Source organism: Centruroides vittatus, unplaced genomic scaffold (assembly GCF_030686945.1).
Source record: "Centruroides vittatus isolate TY-2023 unplaced genomic scaffold, ASM3068694v2 contig_364, whole genome shotgun sequence".
NCBI lineage: Eukaryota > Metazoa > Arthropoda > Arachnida > Scorpiones > Buthidae > Centruroides > Centruroides vittatus.
The window spans coordinates 5,236,948-5,263,365 of NW_027122188.1; the positions used below are offsets into that span (position 1 = coordinate 5,236,948).

General features: G+C 27.6%; 1 protein-coding gene across 1 annotated transcript in view; it reads right to left on the reverse strand.

Annotated features, from left to right (window-relative positions):
• The window catches only part of LOC136975146 (transient-receptor-potential-like protein), a 106,077-nt gene extending 82,529 nt beyond the window's left edge, over positions 1-23,548 (reverse strand). Inside the window, exon 1 of the mRNA XM_067270171.1 lies at positions 23,124-23,548. The gene's annotated coding sequence lies outside the window, so the exon portion shown is untranslated. The remainder of the gene's footprint in view (positions 1-23,123) is intronic.
• Positions 23,549-26,418: the final 2,870 nt, after the last annotated feature.

Genomic DNA, 26,418 nt, shown 5'->3' on the forward strand with positions numbered 1-26,418 from the left:
TTAAATCATTATTTTCTTTAACACCACTTCAAATAAATATTATGATAATTTATTTTTACTGTTATGATAATACATCAAAACAAATGTTAAATCTATATAAAGGTTTCCTCGTAAATTAACTGTTTTGTTTAAAATAATACAACTCATCCAAGCCATAGAAAAGCGATAAATTTATCAAATTATCCGCTTATTTTACTCGAATAAACTCATTTTATAAAGTAAGGGATGTAAATTATGGTATAAATTACACGTTTAATTCGTATATAAAGTTATAAAAACGAATTTTATTGGTTAATCTGTGTAATGATTGCCGCATGGATATTGCCAACAACGCGATGATAAATGCTTAATAAATGTTTTAAATTATTAATTTGTTTAAATATAACAATGTAGATATCGAAAAAGTGATATATTTAATATATTTTCGATATAATCGTAATTAAAATCGATATTAAAAAAAACAAGGAGCGATTCATTTCTCCTCGCTCCAAGCGTATAACTCCGAATAGTTTAACATTAAAGAAACTTTTATTGATACTTGGAAGTTGAGTAAATATCGAAAAGCTTTCCTTATAAAACCAATGATTGATTGAAAGATTCCAACAAAATCTTTTATTTTATTTTTTTTAATTTGTTTTTTTTAATGTTTCCTCCTCACTTCGATCCGTTATTGAAAGAAACTTTCTAACTTTGCCAAATTGTTGGCGAATTATGTTCTAATGGTTGCAGATTTTTAACTATCCTAAGATTGTCTCTCTTCCCCCTCTTCCCCTCTTATTATTAAATCAATGAATTGATTCCTCCAGTTTTAATTAACCGATTATTAAAGCAAATCTTCAAAAATTAAGTTAGAGAAAACATTGGCTTTGAGAATTATCTGAGAATTTTAATTGGTGTAATGGATAACTCAACCGAATGACGAACACTAATACATTTAACACCGATAAAGTTGCCGATTCGGTAATTTAAAAGAGGGGGAAAAATTACAAAAATCGCCATTAAAAAAGCCAGAATTATAATGGATATATTACGACTCAGATTTAGCCTTATAACATTGCATTACAAGGCCATAAATTACTTCGATTTATAAAGTGAAAATTCAAATATATATTTAGAATCTAGTAACGTAATGTTATTAGAATCCATTATAACTACTATCTAAATCAATTTTTAAACTGACTGAATGTTCGATTTAGCATCTTTCGATTATCATTCGTCTTTTGTTCATCCTACCACCAAAGGGCATTTATTTTTAAACAATATTTTTTTTTTTTGTGGGGGGGAGAAGAGTGAAGATTTCTGAATTATAATATACGTAAAGGCGTGATACGAATGTCATATATTTTAAATTATTTAAAATTTAAGCTGGTTTATCTAGAGCTGGGGTTTGTATAGATTAATTCCTCTTCTATCGTCGAAACCATGCGTATTTAGAAAAGTGTAATTAATTATTTAAGTGTAGTAATTATTTGGAAATCTCTTGGTATAAACGTTAGTTATAAATAGAAGAATTTTCAACATTTCACCGAAAGATTATAAACTTACTTCGGGAGCTTTGTCAGACAGATGTCGTGATCGAATTTTGAAGGTCATGTGGTATGTGATGAAATGCTTCCTGCACATAGTCAACCAAGTATATTCCAGATGTTTTCTCTCCAATTTTTCCAACCATTCTCTTCTTTAAAATTGTACTTATTTCTATCGAAAGTTGAATTTTTCATTTTTATTTAAAATTAAAAAAAATAAAATAACTTTCTTGTTCTCAAAAGTAGTATATTTTCAGTAAATGTATATATATATTTTTTCAATTAAATTCATAATTTTTTCTTCTTTTCTAAATCATTTTATTGAATCGATACCGCTCACAACTTTATATCTGACATAAGTTTATGTCTAAATATATTATTTTAAAATGAATTTAATGCAGTAAAAATTAATAATTAAAAAAGCATTAATTATATAAATTAATGTTTTTAATATACATTACACGTTTAAATATTTTATTAGGTTTGTTTAAGAAGATATAAGGTTGATATGTTCTACCAATAAATTAATTAAATCTTAAACAATAAGGAAGAATTTGTATAAAAATTCTGAATATAGCGTGACTGTTTTTAGTATTTTGCGATAAAATTATATATATATATATAATATATATATATATATATATATATATATATATATAACGTGACAAAAGGTAATTTGTTTAAAGTAATTTTCGAAGTAAATGTTTGATTTATCCAAAAGAAAGTTTTCTTATTTTTGTTTTGCAAGAATTAAATTTCGTGATGATAATCATACCATTTCAAGATCTTCATCTTTCTTTATACAGTATTTCTTTCTATAAATGTAAATTTTATCTCAATTTTAAGTTAGAAGGCTTCGAAAATAATAAATAAGCGTATTATTTTATGAAATTTCTACTTCGAAAGATGATAAGTTCATATTTATTTCGTAAATAAATACATTAAACTATTGATATAATTTTTAAATTCGAATTAGATAAAAAAAACTGACTTTTTAAATCTATTTTTCTGTATTTTACAGCTTCTACACTTCACTATAACACTGTTTTATGATTAAATAAAGTTATAATTATATCGTCAGAGTATAAAATTAATAACTTATAACCTTTAAGAAAGGCATTTATAACAGAAAAATTATTACCGTATATACAGATAATTTCCTTCTAAATATATAAGATAAACCTATATCATATTTTAAATTCGATAGATTAATAATGTAGTTATATTTACCCTTGTATAACCAGTATACAGGTGTTTATACTGGTTATACTAGCCAATTATCCTAAAAACCTCCTAGGTCTTTTACGAGAATTAAACCGTACATAAGAACCTTTTTATTTCCCTTCCATAATTCCTAATCTTCCTTCCTCTAACAACTCTCGGTGTTATATTACTGTAGTCATTTGCGATTCTTTATGTAAGGATAACATCGCTTCCTATACGAGAAGATATAATAAACAAAATTAAGAGAAAAATAGAATTGCTAGCGGGTTTATACACTGAAGTGCGCTTGAATAGTCATTACATTTGATTATTACTAATTTTAACGACTATTCAGCAATATAATTCGCGATACGGAAGAAATTACCAACATTACTGTATCAGTTTCATTAAAAATCTCGACAGAAAAATTGATATTTATATTTAAACTTTTAATAAATCGCTTCAATATCTTTCTCCCGCTGCAAGAAATATAGCATATTTTATTTTATAGTTTGGCATATTTTTCTTACTAATGACTTCGGCTACAAAGAAACCGAATTCGACTTTTATATACCAATAACAGGAGAGAAAATATTCATAATATACCAGTCATAAAAAAGAAAAGTCTTCATAATCGTTCGCAAGTTATCAGCTATAAAATTATTTTTCGCCTTGAAATGAGCAATAAAATATAAAAGATCGTAATCATAAAAAAGAAAGAGAGGGATGAGGAAAAAATAATAATAATAAAAAATAAACAAAAAAGTTTTTACAAAAACCATCGAATAATAAATTATACATTTTTAAAAAATAATATCTATTTGTCATATTTAATAATAATGATAATAATCTCTTATCCGGGATATTTTTCTAGATCGTATCATTGATACATCACGTCACGATTCCAGATTATCGCCGTACGTCACGCTTTTCCACGCTACATGTGTTACGGTTATCGAGAGATCGGGGTCTTGTTTATAACTTGAGCCCGATGTTTCACGTCATTTATTTCTATATAAATAAAAATCTTCGTAAAGCTTATCTCCTATAAACTCTTAATATCCCACTCAATCAATATCAATAAATTCAAAAGGGGGATAGAACGTGGCGAGGAATCGGCAAGGGATGAAACGATGTCAACTTTATATATTTTTTTAATTATTATTAATTTTATAAATGACACGAAATCTTAAGTTTTATTCCACTGCATAAAAAAACAAACTTAAAATTGATGAGAAAAGAAGTAAAACAATTTCTTTCCATCTCATCCATCTGAACAAATATTTTTTTAAAGGGTAAACTCATTAATCAAACGAACAAGGTTTGTACGCATAAAATAGTACACCTAACAAGTTTTGTAAGTACAGAATATTTTAAATTCTTTATTTTTATACTTAAATAATTTTAATTGATTCTAAATTTTTATTTTTATAGAATTTTTTTAAGGTATAAATATTGATTTAAGCGCGCTTCTACTTATTATTATTATAAATATACAATATTTAAAATAGAAGAAAATATATTCGAAGAATTTCTGAATTTAAATTTACTTGTTTTTATAACGATTTAAAAAAATATATGTTATTTTAAATTTTTAAATTCTGCGGTGTAATATTTATGACGTTGGAAGAGGGGGGAATGGACAAGAAGCAGCGTAAGAAGAAAGAGGGGAAGGGAAAAAAAATAAATAACATTTATTTTTAGAAAATCTTTTTATCTTACCAATAAAACGTTTAAAAAAGTTGGTCGTACTCTGCGGAATAAAATTATTTTAAAGTTTTCTTTTAAGATAACGTAGACAAAGGGATTGAAGGGGGAAGGAAGTAGAAACGTGCATCAATTCCGGAGATAAAACAGGATATCCGAGCATGACATACTGACAAACCCAGTACATTTTTACTTTACACATTTTTCTAACCGAATTGAGAGTACCAGGGGATAGAATCAGAAGAGAGAAAGATGCGGAACTGGAGACACCTGATAAGAAGTCAGGACGAGAAATGTCCCAAGACGACTTTTATCGTTTCATGGATGTATGGAAAGCCAAAGCTTAATGTCTACTTCGTTCGTTACGAGCATATTATCCGATTATATTTGCAGAGAACATTTGATAGATATTCGCTCTCCAAGTTACTTAAAAACCCGACAATGTCGCATATTTATCGTTAAGAGCTCCTCTATCTCCAATCAGGATTTAATTCATTTGCAGTTTGTGTCATATACAGTATACATTTAATATTCTCTAATTCTATAATTGTTTTTAATTACGAGTATCATTAATTGTCACCGATTTAACTACCGAATTGTTTAGCTATACAATTGCATTTGTGTTCTCAACTAGTTTGATTAATCTCATTAATTCCATCTACAAATGTAATTACTTTTGAGACGTCATATGCACATTTTGCTGAATGTCATTAATATATGGCTGTTGAATGATTCATATTACTGTATACTTCTCCATTATAATAATACTTACGTCCCTTTTCAATACTTTTCTAATATTTATAAATTGATATTTGCGTTTTGATATATTCTAAAGGAATTAATTATTTTTAAAATAATTTTTCTATTATTCGTTTCGTTTGCTTCTTAATCTCCACTCACTTTTTAATTTAAATTCGTTTAGACTGTAAATTAAGGTGAAATTTTACTTTGTTAAATCGATAAATATTAAATTTAACTTTTAGAAAAGATATTAATTTCTTTATAATAATAATAATTATTATTATTAAATATAGAAGATATAATATAGTATAGAAGTTTTAAAACACACCTGTAATCATTTTCGAGCTCAATAAATTGTTTAAATTATGGCAAATATGGTAGAAATTTGGATAAAATGTAAATTATTCTTCCTCTTAAGAAACAAGGAATATTTTAAGAGGGGAATATACACAGAAAAAGAAACAATTGTAGTATTTTCTAATCGCGTCATTCATTCATTTCCTGCTTACTACTTTGGGATATCATCCATTTTCCTGAAACCATTTAGAGAATAGGCACTTCCATTCGCATTTATTAGAATTAATGCCTTCTTGAAAAACTAGTTGTATATTTATTTATTTATGGGGAAAGCCAGTTTCTAAGACAATTATGAGATCTTATTTAAATGTTTTCCAATCGTATTTACTCAATTTTTGGCATGTTTAAATTTAGAATATTTAAAGAAATTCTAGTGTAAATACAGTAAATAAATGAAACTAGTTGTAAGATATTCAAGTTTTAAATTAAACATTCAAGGCATTTACAACTTCGCTAATAGTTTGGATTAAGAGAAAAGAGTTGGGTAACGAGATAAGGCGTGAAAATAATATAATGGAAACTTTTGTCAATTAGTTTATTTAGGGGGAAAAAACATAAATGAGTTCTTTAGAAATTAAGTAAATTTCATTTCTTAAGAAAAATTTACTGGATATGAATCACTTATACTGTTTGATGCGGTCGTAGATCAAAGTGTTTGGGCTAAAAATCGATATAAAATTAATCAGACTCTGCTGTCATCAGATTTTGGAGTATATTCAAAAAAATCTATTAGAGAATATATCAAAGAAATTGCTATCGAAACTTTGTTACATTCTACTTTTAATTGATTAAATCATTAATTCTCTTTCACGCTGATATTGTTATTCAATAAACTTAATAGAAACACATTTTTTATTCGCTCGAAATGCTTTATTAGATAAAATTTTCATAAACAATTACCAAGGATTAAAAATAAGCGAGAATCTCTAAATATCGATTTTCTTGTATAAACTAATGGATCGTTTTGATTCCAATGGCTTTATAATGGAGAAGAATCTTTAATGATCTAAACCGGACCATTAAGGAATGAAATATAATTGTAACACAGCGGGGAGTTTACGAATTTTTCAAGTTTTTCGATTATATTTAAAATAAATAAAACAAAAATCTAAACGTATTTTACTCTTAGAACATTTGTTTACATTTTCTCCTTTCACATCATACGGTGCCAAAGGAATAAATAAAATATAGATTTATGCAGTAGACGAGACTATGTGCAACTATACGGTACCATTCTTTATCGAATTTTAAGTTTGTTTTATACAATCAAAAAATCCGAGAAAGGAATCGATAACTACTATATTTATTTTAAAAAACGAATAATGCCGGATTTATTCATTTACGTGCGGAATAATATCAGAATAATTTAATAATTATTACTTTTCCTATATTTAGTAATTGAGGGTATGCGTGTATCACGGGTCAAATTTCAGGTGTGAACGATATCCACTTATTGCTCTTGACGTATTAGTCTCAATATGTTCTGTTGGGAACATTAATCAAATGTGGTCGAAGGCGGATCCCCAATGCTTCAACCTTTTTCTTAGGGCGGTATAATATCAGGTAGAAATTATCGATTTACAGTCAGAAAAATTGATCCGAAAAATTCCTGTTGATGCTATAACCTTTTCTTTTATTATTATTTTTATTTTTATTATAAAAACTAACCAAATTAAGTAACGATACTCCTGCCAACTGATTAAATTAGTAGTATAATAAAATTACAATTACAATACCTGTTATGTAATTTAATTATGTTCTTATTTACTGTATAATGATAATAAATTCTCGTACGTTTAATCTTATTGAATTTGAAATATTTTTAAATTATCAATCGCAATCGAAGTGTGCAATTATTTATTGTGACATCGTCGCAATACCGGGCTGCAATTTTTAATCATATTTTTCTTAATTTATTTAATTTAAAATCATGACTTCGGTTTTCATTGATACTTTGTTTATAGTTAATCGAGACCTACTTCCCCTAAGGTTTCCATATCTAATCTCGGATTTTATGTATCTAATTCCGTTCCCGAGATTAAGGAAAGACAGACAAACAACATTGGGAATTTATAGGTCTACAATTTTTTCAGATTGTAGCCCAATAATTTAATAAATGTCATATAAAAATAAATTACTCTTTCGTTCGATAATATAAAGTCCTATCTTTACTACGATTTATTGGGTTGCAATTTGAAAAAAATTGTAGACTTATAAATTCCCACTGTGGTCCATCTGTGTCTGTCAGCATGTCTGTCCTTCCTTAATCTCGACAACTATGTTAGATAGATGAAATACGAGACTAGATATAGAAGGCCTGGGGGCAGGAGGCCCCGATTCACTATATAGAAACTTCCGTTCTAGAATAGAAGTCATGTGATTTCAACTCAAAAATTTTCCCCAGAACTGAGTTACGTAGATGACCTTTACTGTTGTCAGGTAAAGTATGATATGCAGGAGCAAGACAGTACTAATTTGAGATCGAGAGCATATATTTTAAATTAAATAAGTTTAAAATATGATTAAGAATTGCAGCCCGGCATTGTGACGATGTGACAATAATTTTTGCAATAAATAAATAATAAAAATATCTACTCAATATATTTTTAATATTAAAATAATAAAGCTTTTTCACCTACATAAAAATAAATTACAATTAATTATTAATTCATATATAAATGAATAGGAATATACATTAATCAGATTTATTTAAATTATCATTTTTATAAGAATCGGGTGAAATAATATACTTGTTTTTTACTTTAACAATCATTTTATCTATCACAATTCTGCATATTTTAAAAGAAAAAAAAAAAGGAATCGTAATCGACTTTGAACATTTTCAAGAATAATTAATACTAGTGGATTAGTTTCTCTCTTACACAAAAGATGCAGAATGCATATAGGAAACGAAAGAAGATACGGTCTACTGGTTAGATCAAATCACTATACTTGGAAGGGTATTAACTTCTCATTCTACTTCTGTCTTTTATTTTTTTGATGTAGAAGATTTTTCTCCAACTTTTATGATCATACTCCTTTTTAAAATAGCTGAATAAGTTTTATTTCACACAATTGTTAACACAATAGCTGGCATTATGTTCTATGCCACCTTCATTTTATTCTCTTTATGTTTAGTTTAGGCTTTAAAGTATTTCTTCTTCTGTACAGAAATTCTTGCAGGATTAATATTATTTTTATTTTATTTTTATAAAGTAATGCTAACAATTTGTTACTGTAAAGTGTTTTTTTTAATGAAAATGTTTACAAAATTCTGTAAATTTTCGAATATGTGAAGTAGAATAAATTTTTATAATGAAAAAAATATAATAAATTAAGGTTAAGTTTGTTTGTTTATATAATAATTTCATTTTGTTATAAGAAAATCATTTATTTAAAAGAATTTTTAAGACGAAAATTATTTGTAAAGGTGTAAATATTTTGACTTTTTTGAAATTTGTGCGAAGAGCAAGCTGGAGGCACAACAGGAGAGCACCGTGTATTTCCAATGGATCATCGAGTACTTCAAATCTTTTATCGATGATGGAGATTCGGTGTCCGGTCCTACCGCCAGCTGTATATAAGGTGAGTGAAAAATGGATAGGATGTAAGGTATATCGACAGCTAAAGCAAAAATTAAATTCCGCTTGTCTCTTGTCAGCAAACATCGAAAGTTGCCAGAAGCCATCTCGTTTAAGAGAGACACGCGCATTTTCTTCTTCGTCCTTCTGTCTCCGTTGAAAATAAACGGAAACGCCTATTGACATTACACATTTCCAAAGTGTTCTTCGTATGATTGAGAAACTTTATCATCAATCTTCTCCCTCTCTCTCTTAATATATCTCTCTTTAAATTCTTTCGGAAACTTTTATTAAAATGAATTTGTATGAAGAAGTTTAGTCGTCTAGAAACGTAAAATAAAAAAAAAATGATTTATTCTAAAGAAATCTATGCGAATCTGTCATACAAGTAGCAGTTTATCCGGTATTTAACTTTATACTTTTTAGTGAAAAGTTTAAAAATTCTTTTTTTGTTTACGTAAACAACGTTTCTGTGAAGTCTATTCTTTTTTTTTATATATTTACCTTGCAGAATACATTACAAGCGAAGAGGGAATCAATAGTAAAAAGAATATTTCCGGATAAATTATAAAAAATGAAACGTTTTCTGCTTACTTTATGTAATGTCGAAATCCACTCTTATACAAAATCGAGCATTCAGCCAAAATTACTCCCGTTTGTTGCTGACAAGTCTTACCATTTCCATGTAATGTATTGATGTTGATACAAGACAATTGCTCACTACTTTGTTATTCTCTGTTTACTCGGAGGATATTTTCAGTTGGGAAAGCATTTTGAAATTCTCTTGTAACAATCGGTGGAAATCTTAAGAATAAATTGCAATTTTATATTCAAATACCGAACGGAAGTATAAGTTGAATATATCTATCGATAATGTTTATTCTTCGGATCTTAAAAATTTTGCATCGAATTCTAGTTTTACTGATATATGATTGTATCTGATTTAATATCGGAGGATTTTTCGAATAAAATTATATATTGCAATCGATTTTCTTCCAGGAATCTTGATAAAATATTATTAAAATGATTCCTGTTTCAAGGTTGTTTTTCATTCTATTAATATTTTATTATTAATTTTTTTACAGATAATCTTATTTTGAATATTGCTTGATCTAAGTCGGTATTTAAAGTACATTTTAATAAATTTGTCAAAAGTAAAATCTTTATATATTTCATTCTTCGGATACAAAATCATGTAATTTTTATAGCTACTATCAATATTTTACTAATTAATTTATGTTTTACTTTCTACATGAACTATTTTCTTGTTCTCAAGACTGGCATTTTTCATTACATTTTCCAGCAATATTAAACTTTACTGATTTCTTCAAGATGTTTACGATATATTCCAGTATATTTGGTCAATTTTTATTCATTTTTTCTGTTTTATTTGTATCTATAAACTGTGTATGCGGTGATACAATTCGCAGCTTTATTTTTAATATTAAACTGGAAAAATAGCTTAGAAAGCACTTTAACTTACTCAAATGATGCAGAGAATATTATTCTCCAGGGTATAAAATTAAACATATAGAAAATACGATTGTGGTTCTAGAAAAATAAACTAAATTAGAATTTGTCGATGATTATATGCCAGTGAGCAGATGTTACCTATATTATAGTTTCAATCATTCTTCTAAGGTATGCAAATGTAGCCAGTAGGATGCGATCATTAAACTGGAAATGCCATTTTAACGAATGCCCAAATCGTGCATATATGCATATATCCATATCATCATACTTCCTCTTTACCCATTTGACAGAGAGAATGTACTAGACTAAATTAACCTTTAGCTCTGTAACATGGTGTAGCATCAGTTTCCACGCTTTCCTATTCCAACGCATTACTCTTGCTGTACTTACATATATCATCCTTTTCCGCTATTCCTAACGATTTGTGTATTTAAATATTCTCTTTTCTTGTAAGTTTTCATGGATAACTAAACACATTTCGATATTAATACTTGGCTAGTCTTTGTTTTTCTACTTTTACAAAATAGCGATTTTTTTTAAATTTAAGATCAATGCTTTTTAAATAAAATTATATAAAATATTATTGTCAGTATATTAAAATTAAATACACGTTAAAAGAAAACTTTTTATTCGAAAAATTGAAGAAAATTACATTTGAATCTGATTAAATAATGCTGCGGGTACAGGGGTGAATAAAAAGTAAGTGAACAGTAGATTAAATATGGTTTGTGGTATATTTTTTATGGTATTTTATAGTTAATTTATTACTATTGGGCTGCAATTTTTTCAAATTGCAGAGCTGTAAATTGCCCCTGTTATCTATCTGTCTGTCCTTCCTTAATTTCCAAGAACAGTGCTAGACCAAACCAGATATGGAAAGCTTAGGAGCAGTAGCCCTAATAAACTATATACGAACTTCCGGTTGAGATCTGAACTCACGTGATTTTAATTCAAAAATTTTCCCCTGAAAAATGTTAGATAGATGACCGGCACGACTCTGTTGTTAAAGGAAAAGTATGATTTACAGGGGCAAGTCACTACTAATTTGAGGTGGAGAGCATATATTTTAAATTACATAAATTAAAAACATGATTAAAAATTGCAGCCCGGAATTGTGACGATGTCACAATAAATAATTGCTCGCTGTATATATAAAAATTGAATATAATTATATACGTAATCTCAAAATAAATGTCTTAATTTACTAACCATTTACTATCCTGTATATTAAAATTAATAATATAATTCTCCTTGATTTGTTTAATATATGTCTGCATTTTATTCATTAATAACTCATCAAACCTTAAAATTTCATCTCGTATAATATGATTGATACTTCATATTCCCTTTTGTGTAATAAATTGGCACGTCCACCGCATCGTACATTGTCAAAGTTGTTGTTTAGAGAGTTTATAGCTAAATGTCCTAAGGCATTAGCAGTTTTCAATAAGAATTCAATCTGCTTCAATTGTTCCGTCAATTCATTTCTATTCATTGAGTCATTATCATTCCAATTATTCCATCTTGTATCGTTCGACTAAAGTTAAGTGCCGACCTCTAACTTAGTTATCGTCTATAATACGAAAATTCACATAATTAGACATTTAACGGCAGCATTCTAACCGCTTTAAGTTGTATATGGGAAGACTTTGATCCAGTTTCTTATTAAATTATATAAAATCACATTAAACAATTAAAAAGATTTCAATGATTATTTTATCGTACGAATTAATTATGAAAGAATTGGCACCAATATTAAAGGTGTGTATGCGATTTGTGCACTCGAATTGGGCCCTCGTTTAGAAGATTTAGGGCCCTGATCATTCTTAATGCTCTGCTCTAGGCCTCTTAAAAAGGGCCTCCGCACCTGGATCTTGGAGGACCAAGTATAAAATACACAATCCTACACTAGATCTTCCAAAATATGAATGTTTACATGATAATTCTGACCCATATTAAGAATTTCTTATTCCAAGACCTTGAAAATAAACTGTTTGATATTAAATTTGTTTTTAATTAAATTATAATTCATATCATTAATTAATAATCATTAATTAATAGCCTACTAAAAGGTATAATTTAAAGTTTTTATTATCGTGCCACACCATTAATTTTTATGTATTTTATTATAAAGAGGAAAAATATGTTTGAAAATGAATGGACACGGAATTCGTTATTGTATTCCCTGTCGTGGATAAAATGTCGAATTTATTCTCTTGTTTTGAAAACAGACACGTCGTCCTATTGGTTGGTAAATTCCGTGAACTCACTAACAATACTATAATTGGAATAATTCTCATCACGCTGTTCCGTGCATATTATTGGGTAAATACATTAAATGTAATCTGAATTTTAATTAGTTCATTTTCAATTTTCATACAAAAAATAATTTCGATTAATATTAATTTTGAACTTATTTATATAAATCTACGTCTAAACGAGCAATTATTTATTGTGACATCGTCACAATTCCAAATTCCAAGCTGCAATTTTTAATTAATTTAATTTAAAATATATGCTCTCCATCTCAAATTAGTAGTGGCTTGCTCCTGTACATTTTACTTTTCCTTTAACAGTAGAGTCGTGCCGGTCATCTATCTAACACCGACAAGGAGAAAATTGTCAGAGGATAGCCCGGCATTGTGACAATGCCACAATAATTTTTGCTCATTTTATATAATAAATCTATATTAATAGATAAAACAATTTTATATTTATTTCTTTTAATGAAAGTTAAAAATAAATAAATAAAGTTTCTTAAATACTTTTGTTAAAGTTTTCGTACAAAATGCATTTTTTGTTACATGAAATCCAGTTCATAGCCATAAAGAACAAATAAGAAATTTTTCATTTAGTATACTTAATTATCTTATCCCATTGTTATTTAATTTATTTATCTTATATTCATTTCTATTTTAAACTTTTTTGACGTTTTACATTATTTAAATCCGTGTATATATTAAACGAGCGCACATTTATAAAATAACTGCGTTGGAACTAATCCAGAATTACGTGATAGTTTAGTGGTTTGTGTAAAAGAAGAAGAAAAAATAGTAAGAAACTATCGAAAAGCTTCCATCAACAACATTTGTAATGTCATCATTTGAAACCATATACGCCAATGCAGAAGAATACTTCGCGATATTCTCTTATTTTTATATCAAACTGAATCCAATTGCCAGCATTCTTTTATATTTAAAACATTATTTCCTTATATATAAACATTTTAAAATAACAAATAAAATAAATTAGCATTTCAGAAAGGTTGTCTAAGTCACGCTAATTAACTTTTACTCCTATTCCATTCTTTGATAATACTAATCATATAATTATCCTTGGAATTTGGGTATTTATTACATTAAAATTTTTTAAAATTTCTTTATTTTTCTTCTAATTGAACATTCCTTCATAAATATTTTAAAATTTCATAACAATTGTTATATTAATCTACGAAGCGGTATATTAAGTTGCAAATAGAAGTTTCTTTTCTCTTGTATCTACAAGAGTTTCGTTAATAACTGCAATGCATCATCTTGACAAATTGCATAGAAGACAACACTAGCAAAATAAGTCCTTTTGAATTTAAAATAGGGTCTCTGCCTTATACGTAAGCTAATAGAAATGGGGAAGTGGCGAATATAATTTCATCAATTTCAATTTTTTTCCATTTATGAAAGTATAATTTCATCAATTTCCATTTTTTCCATCAATCGTCATTATGGTAATTGCTTCTAAATCAATATTGGTTTGAAATTTATTTTGATTGATATTTCGTCTGGGGACATTCTGGGTATTCATCATTATGGATTTCTGAATATTCATCTTTTCTTCTCTATCATTTTAGAAATTATCGAAACTCGCAATTCCTTTGTATATACTTTATATAGAGTTATTTTTGGCATTTCTAGATCTTTATATAAGACAATTTTCTGATGAGTTTGCACTGCTTTTTATGGATTATTTTAATCTGATGGAAGCCCAGAGCTTATATAACTGTAATTAATAAAGTTTTTTTAAAGTTTTTCACAAATTGCAAACTAATATTCTTAACACACGACAATAAATAAGAGTAAATGGAAGGAAATTTAGGACACTTTATTAAATTTACGTTTTGTACATTTTCTTCGGTTTATATCTATGTTTTTCTAAAAATATCTGTTTTCTCATTCAAAGACTTTTTATTTCCACACATTCTAATAAAGTCAAACCTCTGAACAACGGCCACTGACGAGAACATAAAAATGGCCGATGTTTGGTGGTTATTCTGTATGAATTTCAAAAAGAAACGTTGTTCCTGAAAAATGGCCACCTTTTAGGGCTTGCCGTTGTTATGAGTGATCGTTATTGGAAAATTCGACGGTATATTCATCATACTTTCATATAATACAGCACAACATACTTCTAATATTATAATATTTTTTAATACTTAGTAACTCAATGGTCTCATTGTAATACAATATTAGAGGATTTAAAATCGATTACTCGTTAATTTCTGACATTTTGATCGAGTCAAATTTCTACATTCAGACATAACCATTGTAAAAATTCAATCGTTTGTTCAAACCATGTGGAATACAGAATAATCGAATAGTTAAAAAATAATTAGTGAATAATATCATAGAAATCTATATATTAATTGAAAGAGAGTTTCAATTTGTCCGACTTAGTTTGGATAGACGGCTGAGGCTAAAAGTACGGTTCAGGTATCAAATTAAAGCTCTTATCCTGTAGATGATGCCGTTGAAGTGATATTTGAGAAAGGTGCAATCATTCTGGTGTGGTGTAGGAACAAAGGTACAATAGTAAGTCTATGGGAAAAATATGTCGGGGTCTCACTCTCTGTTAACTTTAGTCAATTTTTTGTGTGCATTTTATTTACTAAGACTACCCTCTCCCAATCAACTTCGCCAATCTTCCACCCTTTTAAAAACCGAGTAACGTCGGGCATACGCAACTAGTCTTTATATATTTATTAAATGCCAGATATATTAGTGACCCAATTTTCTCATCTTTAGTATAAGTGTAATATAATTTTGATGCAGATGATTAATAAGTTTACCTTATGAAACTGTCGACGTATGGATCATATTAATTCACAATTTATCCAACACTACTCTATCTAAACTAATATTTAGAAGAATTGGTATTCAATACCTTATAAAGTAATTATATAAATGATCATCTTTCACGACATACATTGCTAAATTGTTTTAAACTAAAAGATAATCAAGATCAAACTATTGACATATGTGATGTCTAATCTAATTAATTATGTCAGCCTTAGTATTGTCTGTTACATATTAATTCCAATATTGAGAGTATATCACCGTGTTCATTTCTTATGCCTCTCATATCAATTTATGAAATTAAATTAATAATTTACTCTCAGTTTTGTATTATAAACCATTATTTTCATTTCATAAACTGATAAGATCGGTTTAAGACAGGGTTTTTTAAAAATAATCTTTGAAAATCGATTCTCAAAATTCTGTCTAATTATTCAATTTTTAAAGGAAAATACTAAATTATTTACTTAATTCTCCATTAGCAAAAATAATGTTATGTAAATTAAAATAAATTAAGAATTTTATATCGTTATCCATTCTATCCAAATTAAATTGGAATTATTTCTCTTAAATTATTTAATGAAAGATATTTACTGTTTAAATGTGGTTAAAGAAGTACTTAGTATTCAAATTGAGTAAAATACCAGTAAAAATACAATTCATTTATTTAATTTATATCAGATTTTATTTCTGAAAAAGGTTTTCAAAAATTCATTAGGTAAATGCTAAGCTAATGTAATAAATATTAGTGCATCACTTATATTATTATTGTTATTATTATTATTATTTTAATCAATATTTTACATCAAAAATCAAATTATGTTTTTCTTAATAATTTATCATACGTAATCAAATTGGAAGCTGTATACATTCATTATTAACAAGCTAAACAAATAATTTCTATTATGATCTTATATTTAGAGCGAATTTTAATGCGAAATTATACATTATTTCTTGAATAATATTGTTCTAAATTATTTGATTTAAGTTCTGTGTTTTATAATCATTACACATATATAAATTATTTGTTAAAAAATAAAATTTTAATTTAAAAATTTCTTCTAATTTTAAATTAAAATTAGAAATTTCATATAGAATTATAAGCGCAAAACAATGTAAAAATTCGTCGAGATAAATGATAAAAAAAATAAATAATAAATATGCGAAGATAACTTTCAGACATTATCAGATAAACAGAAATGAATTCCGAAACATTTGGAATTCTTAACGGTTAAGTCGAACCAATGTTGTAACATCTTGATACTATTCGGTAATACATATTACCCCTTTCTAACTTTCGTCTGAAAACCAGATAAAGAGAATTTTGGATTTGAAAATGTCACTCATAATTTTTAAGCTCAGAAGATAAAAACCATATGACGGGCTGTGCAAGAGATGAAACTGAAGTAGATAAGGTAATATTTCAAATTTTGCTTCAACGAAAATAACTTGACAATGGCTAAAGACATAAGCAGTCAGTTATCATCAGAATCTTCTTCATTTACAACCGAAATTCTGCATTATTTCTGCGAAATAGTTTTTTTTACCAAGTATGAATTTTTATGGAGTAAAAGAGAAGATAAATTATATTTAAATAAAAATAATGATATTGATCAAGTGGAGTTTTCATTAATACTCTGACTTTAAGAAATAAAAAAAAAAAAAATTAGTTTCGTTATATTAAGGAGAATGGAAAACTTTCTATACAGTCGCACGTCACAATGTCTGTCGGTTTCAAGGTTATAAGATTCATCATCGATACAAATGCGACATTAGACGGTCATAATTGCCTTTGCACGGCCATAATAAATCATTAATGCGCCTGCAAGCTGTCGCAGAATATAGTAGCATTCTTCTCATATGATTATCATTGCAGCATTTATCATTACTTCCATTCCCGAGATTGAAGGACAGCCTGTAAGATTCTCTTTTTTTTTTTAAATTTTCTTATAAAATATATTTTTTTAACGCACTTTTTTTCGGGTTGCTCCAAATTTTCTTCAAAAATTCAATGTCTGTTCTATTAATCTCGTTCTACCATTATAATTTATAAGTAAAACTATTGAAAGATAATAAATTTAGTTCTAAAAAACAAATCTAACTAGATTTAATTATAGAAAACTCCATATGTTTTACAGAATTAGATACATATAGTAAAATATCCACAACTCAAACACGTTATTTAATTATTAATTATCAAATTACCTTTATTACTTGGAATTGTGTTTATTACTAACATAAGTAATTATTTAATATTGCCTCCAGAAATCAAACAGACTTAATTTCTAACAGCAATAATTAAATAGCTATTCGTTTTCTTAATGAAATAAATATATTTTGTACAGAAAATTTTATTAATTTTGCTTGTATAAATTATCAATTTTATAAATAATATCTAATTAAGTTATATAAAATAATATTTTATTTTATTCATTGTCCTTCGCTTCAAGAAGTGTTCCATCAATACAAACAGTATGAAATTCAATCTAATTGAAGAATTCATTAAAGTAGGAAAATCAATTAATAAATAATGGAAGCTTGTGGCTTCAGATTTCTTGGCAAGTATATTATCATTTAGTCATTAATTAAGAGTTCATTTATATTAAAAAAATTTGATTATTATTTACGATTTCAGATCAATGGAACAGTCGAAACTTCGTGAACACTGAGCAGTTTAAAAGTTAAGAAAATCTAATTATTTCTTACAATGCTTTAAAGTGAGTGAAAACTAGATTATCAGAACTTTTAAAAAAAAAAATTTCCATTAACTTACTTCGGGATAGTTGAATACGTAGTTAATTCCAACGAAACATTAACTTTCGTACTAAATCTGATGATGTTTCTATTGAGGATCAAAGAAGAAGCAATCGATTTTTTAAAATACATTAACCAAGATTACTCCTTGACACTGAAACTCGTAAGTATTCGTTTTTAGAGTAATAATAAAATATCGAATTCATAAAAAAATAAATGTGAAATTATTGAAATAAATTCTTTGTCATAAACTACACGAGAATTTTGAAGTTATTATTGATAATTGAATAGAGAACATTAAGTCAGCAGTAAGCTATCGGAATCTTTAATGAACACTGATTCGCCAGGATATTTCGGAATATTAACTATTCGTAGACTCGATACATTTATATGCCAGACATTGAAGTAATTATCTTTACGTTATATCATTAGGAAAATGCTCGTTCTAAACTACGAATATAAACTATTTAAAAAATTCGTTTACTTGCCATTCTCATTACTAATTCACGCAGTATCGCCTGTACTAACTCATTTCTTATACTTGTTGCGTTGTTTTTTCTTTATTTTTCTCCTTAATTTAAGAGGAAAAAAGGATGCGATTATAGTTTAAGAAATGTAAATATAAATTAACGAAAGAAATATCTCATTTTCTTTACAACAAAATTCATTTAGGTTTGATTTCACGTGTCTGTGCACTTACCTTTCTCTAATCCCTTTTGTTTCTATGTAAATTAATTGCTTAATTTTTTTTTCTTAATAAAAATAAAGTAAAATTCATTAACTTCTGTTAATTCGAGATCTACTTTGGTGAATGTGTCGTGTAGATAACAAGGTAAAAGATACGCTACAGAACTTACCATAACCTACTTTTTTTCTTACCTCATTCTACCGTTAAGTCGAAACACTATCTCTGTCAACATCGATAGCTACAGTTGCAATATTGAAGCGAACGATTTTAATTTAATTTCTTATATCGGTATGAAAACAAGATCAAATACTGTTACGACAATATTTGGAATTCAGTACTAAGCATACATACCGAGAACCATATCCAACATCAATATATTCTTTCAACGGTGTACAGTACATATAAGAACTAAATCAAAACAAGTTTCAATTTTATTAAGACATGAAGATACTTGGATTTTACAAACAGCATAAAGTTTAGGCTCGTAAAATTACCTCATTTGACACGTTTAAAATTTAAATTATTACTTACCTTAAACATAATATAAAAGTGTCTTTTTTTAAAATTTTTATTAACTAGTTACTTCATAAAAATAGCTAATAAATATAGAAAAATCTACGTAAAAGATTAATGTTAAAATACATTTAAATCTAGTTTCTTACGCATATACAAATATTAATTTTGATTCATTTTCTCGTATGAAAGTAAATTTAAAAGCATCATTTTTCCCCTTTCGTGGCATATATGTAACAGAGAGAAAAAAATTCTTTTAACTCAGATATAGATCGGTTATACAAATGTGACAAACTTTCAAGAGATCATATCACTCAAAGCCACGAAACATGGAAATATCAATGCGTACTTGCATCGATTTTAAACAGTGTTGTCTCCTTCCTGTCCCTCCTCTCCGCTCCTTCTCCCGAATGCTTTTCGTCACCTTCAATACTCTTTGATCAACTTCCTCAAAAGATCCCAGCGGCATCTTCTCTTGGGAAATTCTTCGAGATTTAATACATTTTATCTCCAGAAGAATTGTATTGGTTTGTTTATGGTATTAGTGCTTTCAACTTAAGATTATTTCTTATTCATTTCGTCACTCCTATCTTTAACTGTTCTTTCATCCGTTCTCGCGGATGGATCTATCTACATACGTACCATTAAAATAAATCAAAGGGTATTTTACTGTGGTAGAAACGATAATAAATAATCTACAGAATTTTACTCGTTATTCATTATCTCTAAGTGAATCTCAGCAAGAAATCTGATAAAAGAGAAAGCAAGAAAATAACTGAATCGAAAGTAGGTGACAGTTCTCTGGAAACGGTGTCACAAGATTTTTTCCAATTTTTCAATTTTATTTATTTAAACTGTCAGATAGTAAATTGAAGAATTTTATGTTTTATTTCATTACTTACTCCCTTACAGGATGGAAAAATATACTTTATGCAAAAATAAAGCATTTATTACACCAAAAAATCGAAAGAGATCGAATTTTGTTCGTGTTTTGAATAGACGAGTACAAGACAATTGCTTAGAGAACGAAATTCTAAGCCAAAATAAATGTTGATAAATTTCGAAATATGTCGAATACAAAACAATATACAGTGTATGAGGGTTTACAAAAACAGAAAAAAATAAAACAAACTATGATCATCTATCAATTTTTGCAATCTATAATAGAAAAGTCCGATGATTGTTCATCGAGACGTATCTTCTTTCCAATAATAAATCATATTGTTCGGTAGAATAGGAGAAACATCATTATTGATGGGTCGGGTGAGAGGAAGAAAATCAAACAAACTTAATGACCTATTCAATCTCGTATAACATAATGTCAATAAAGGTCAGTAAATGAACGTCAAAACAATGTATAAATGGCCTAAGCTAACAATACCTAACAAATAAGGTATTTATCACTACTAATCCTGATAAATTAAGTTAAAAATAGTAGTATATAATTGACAGGGCGCCTTGTGTTTTGTAATAAATGAACACGAGACAAACTGCAACTTAAATTTAAAAGTTTTTCAAAGGAAAGATTTATATTAAAATCATCCCTTCGGAAAATGAATCACCACTCTTTTCTGTAAAAAAAGAGGTGTCCGATTTGAAACTATAAGAAAAATATGTCAAGAAAAGATAAAGTGGAAGCTTATCCAAGATATAAACTATCCTTCTGTTAACAGATACCTTGTTCTCTTGGGAAGATTTCATCTGGCATCTTTTAATAACGTCCACAAATATCAACGAATAAAATACGTCAATAAAACTAATTTCTTTTTTTTCCTTGTAAATCTCTACCATGGAATTAATCAAATGTCTCTGTAACACTTTGACTTTTACATATTTGTTAAGTTTCAGTTACAAGATATCGCAGATATGATTATTTATTATTATTATTATTATTACCATAATTTTTTTTATATGCCATGAAGGATGGAAATGGGATATTAACATATTTAATTATTAATGATGCGTGTAACATTTCGCAGCTCTTTCGTAGGAATTACTGCATAATGACATTCTTCCTATTCTCAACTTAATTTGATAAATGATGATACGTACTATACGTCAAAACAGTGTGAAAATTTTGCTCATTTCTACAAATTTATAAATTAAACTTTAACCTCTTAACAAGTTTATATACTTTATTGTTATGAATTAATTTACAGAGATAAATTTTTAAATTTAAGTACATAAATATCCTATATAAATGAACGTATAATTAGTTATTTTTTCTAGAAATTTTTCAATTTTTTTTTTTTTGGTATCATATATTTTTCTTGCAGTGTTTAATAATTTTAATTATGCAATTAATTTCAATTGGAAAAGAATGAAATTTTAGTTTTAAAATTATTCTTATGTATGTAAACATTAATACATTAGAGTAATTATTTGCATGTGCAACCAATTTCCAGTTATTTTAATTATATTAAAATTACATACTTAATTAAGATAAAGCATGAAATTTAATTGTAATAAATGTTCATTTTCTATCGAAATATATCATTAAATTATACATTTATATGTTTCTATCACATATTTAAATTAGAAAAATATATAATTTATATATATATATATATATTAATTTACTTAATTTCTAAGCTCACTATTAATATAAAATATATAAATTTAAAGAATAAATCTGGTAAAATTTAATTAAATATGGAATTTAAATACTGGAAAACACAAGAAATGCTTCAATTAGTTGTCTTTTTTTTTAAATCTTGTGTGAAAAAAAGAAGCGGAGAAGAAAAGATGATGCCCGGATTTTTCTCCATCAGTAACTTAATTGAAAAGTTTTTCTTTCTCTACAAACTATGTTTAAGTAACTAAAAGTGTTTAAAGGAAAATTAATTTTTTTAAATAAATAAATACGCTTTAAAATTATAAAATTAATATTAATATTTTTAAAGTAAAAAATACATTCAATGAAAACCTTTTATAAATATTTCTTTATGAAATTTTTCTTCAAGTTTAATGTTTACTTTAAAATATATATATATATATATTTATATATGGAAAAATAGAATAAGAGTAATTAACTTCAATTTCTTTAAGTTGTAATAACTTAAATGACATTTTTTCCTATAATTAAATGACTAGAAATGAAGAAATAATGAATAATTTAAAGTGGGTTGTCGTCAGAAAACGTAATCGAAAGCGGTGTTATTTTTTATTTATTTTTTCGTCCTCCATAGTTTTTCTATTAAATAATTAGCTGTCGATTTAGTCAGAAAAGATCATTATCATAATCTTTATTTATTGTTTTTTTTCCCTTGTTTAATTTGCATCGGGAGGTTGTCATGTTCGTTTATCGATTTCTCAACTTTTCTCTTAATAAAAAGAAATTTTTAGCATTTTTCTAAATGTAAAATAAAAAAAAAATAAAAATTATTATTTTATTTTTAATTAAAATAACGTGTTTTGTCAATCAATTTATTCCATTGGAAGTTTTAAGACGAATTAGCAGTAAAAGTAGGCAAGCTACCGAGATAGAAGAGATGCTACATGCTAATGAACTTACCGTTTGAAACTATCATCGCAGTCAAGTTATCCTGCAGGAGTGTGACGATGGGATAACTTCCACCTGACAGGCGCTTGACTTACTCGATCCGCAGGCAATGACACCCCCCCGCCAGCTATTGCTAGGGGGAATGGCCACTCACCTGCCCAATGTTGTTGTTTGCGGTATTCTCCGTTACTTTGTCACTGACCTCTGGAAGCCTCGACGATCCCGCCGAGCGGGACATCGTGACCTCCCTTATGCCTATACTTCAAACTGTACGATGCACTCTAGCGCAAGCAAAGAGGAATACTTTCAGTCAATACAGCCCCAGCCTGGATGGGAGCACTTCTAATCAGTCACGGACCGATCTTCACGTCAGCTGTACATCTCATGAACAGTCGATCGTTTCGTCTGCTGATGCTGCTGGTGATGCTGGGTAAATGTTTCGCCGACTGGAATGGACGAATTACGTGACGTCAAAATCGCGCCCAATCAGATGCCGTGGAGTTAGCCAGAACATCCAGGAATGTCTCCATCCCTTCAACCAGTTAAATGTAGGCCAAGGGCGATGATGTGGCGCCCCTTAGCATCGTAACTTCTATTCTTACCAAAGTCAATACCCGGTTAACAATCGCTAGCGAATACAAATCTTCGTAACATATTATGTTGTCTCGTTAGATTTCCCGCGGTTTATGTCCAGAATAAAGTGTTATCTTCGTGGCTTTTATCCCTACGACATCTGTTCCCAGTAACTTTCGATTTATAGATTTAAATTCCCTTTTTTTATATCCATAAAAGCACTTTATTCAACCAACTAAATCGATGCACTCGGATACGATAAATGTTTTCCTTTCCATAAATCGTGTTTATTTATTTTTATATCCGTTTAAATGAATAAATATCCTAAATATAAACACACTAACAGAGGACTGATTGTAATTTTTAATAAAATAATTGAGTAAACCAAGAAAATATTCATTTTTCTCTCATATTATTCAATCTAATGCGATAAATTTTGTGGATTTCTCATAGGAAAACCTAGAAAATATGAAGCTGTACTTCGTGTTCAACTGTAACAAGAGTACGTATGATTCATAACTTTAAACATTTTTCAAAGGAAAAAAAAGAAAATAAAATCCAATAACTCGTTTTAAATTTAAAACGTGAAAATATTTTATATTTAAATTACTTAAAACTGTCCGAGGAGACGATAACATTATTTAGATTCGCATTTCTATATTTTGTATAAGAAAAAAGAGAATTAAATACGAGAATAAAATATGCAAATGATTCAAATTAATCTAATAAGCCAATTATTTCGATCTTTATAATATAATAAATATTTTGTGTTTCTTTTTTTCTTTTCCTTCGAAAATACTTAAATGCAATTTTATATATTTCTCTCTCGGCTTCATTTCGTATAAATTAACAATTTTTTCGACGTTATCTTGGTTTTGTTAATAGCAAAATATAGTAAATATAAAAATATGTATCGTATGTAAATTTATACATTGGTTAGTAATTGGTAATTTGCATATTTTTAGTAAAGTTCCCTACCCTTTTATTGATCCTTTCAGGATTAAGGATTTTAAATTAAAAACCTGCTTGTTGGCAATTAATTCTACCGAATGTCTTAAATCTTCTTTTCTCTCGTGATTTCCTGTTTTAAAAATATACTTTAAGAATTAATCACATTTTCAATGTAAATCATTGAATATAAGAATCGATTCGAATTCCAAAATAGTGAAAAATACTTGAATAAGAATCGTACGAAATTATTCGGTTTATTTTCATAAATTTCTTATCAAAGACGAAAGGTAATCGGATTAAAATTTTTATATAATTTTTGTATAAAGTCTGCCTTTAATAATTCTCAAATGATCTTGGATTTTAAAGCATAATTAAATATTTTAAACCTTTATATATTTTATATCACCGACAATTCATACGGGAATTATAAAAATTCATTATATAAAATTTATAACTGGTCTATATGATTTTATTTTTGATTTGAGCAATCGTCTATGGTTATAGTCAAAACAGTGCACAATTCAAAAATAATATATTAAACTCTAAGTAATGGTTTAATAGTCTGGCCGTTTTCTATCCAATAGAAGTCCACAAAACTTATTTTCTATTTGAAACGATCTTCTCTATAAGAATTCGGCAATATTCAGTGCCAATTTAGACGTTTTCTTGGTGTTACACGTTAAATTTTATGCTTCATTTTGTATTTTTATGCACGTCGAATGTGCACCTTTTCCACGTATTCATCTGTTTACCGATATCCCACCTTCATTCTCCCCAAAAATTTCCTCGAAGGAAAATGCCTGAAGTCAATACTGCATAGTACACATGGGGCCCTCTGATTCAAATTTGCCTGGGCCCCATTAAACTATAACGAGCCACCGGTCTCGTTACACCATACAAAATATATTATAACCAAAATATAAATTCTTTAATATATATTTATTACAAGATACATGTTTTAAAAATGTTCTGAATGAAATTATTTTGAGAAAGATTTATAAATTAAGTTCTTATGTATGAAATAAATAAATGAAATTTTTAAATTCATACGGTTACAATTCATTTTTCTAAGTTATAATATAAAATTTATAGGAATATAAAAGCAAAATTGGCTGTTGTTATACTTTTCTCGATAGACGTATAACACTTAAAGGACAATACCTTTATCCTCTACTCCCTTCTATCTTTATTGATTAAAATACTCAGTTGAGGAGTCCACTATCTAAACTAAAACCCTAAGCTTTAATTACTATCACTTCTTTCAACAAAGAGTCTTGGAAAAAAAAAAAAACACACAAAATAGGACATCCAGAGAGTCCTCAGACTCTTAAAGAATATGGGAAATTATATATTGTATTTTCTCAATTTATTGTCTAGCAAATTATTGTTTATAGGCAATCACATTTACTGCATTCAATCATGGAATAACTGTTATTTAAACACGAAATAAACCATTACTGTGTGACGTATATCCTGCCATCACATAACACGTCATCTTCGACCGCGATATGGCTCCTTTTTCATTAAAATTTCACTTTCATCGCCACACTTGTTATTGAAATAGAAGCAATGCCCCCAAGACATTGCCACCAAAAGTAGTGTAAGTTATATAATAATTAAGATTTGCTATATTTATGAGATTAACCTCTTCTTTATTGTTTCCATGTCATACTTAAATTTCTGCTATATTTTAAGGTACCAGTATAATCAAATTACATAGAAAAACTAACTTTCTTTACCAAAAAAGCTTAATTTATACAGCCTAATTTTTCTTATACACTTG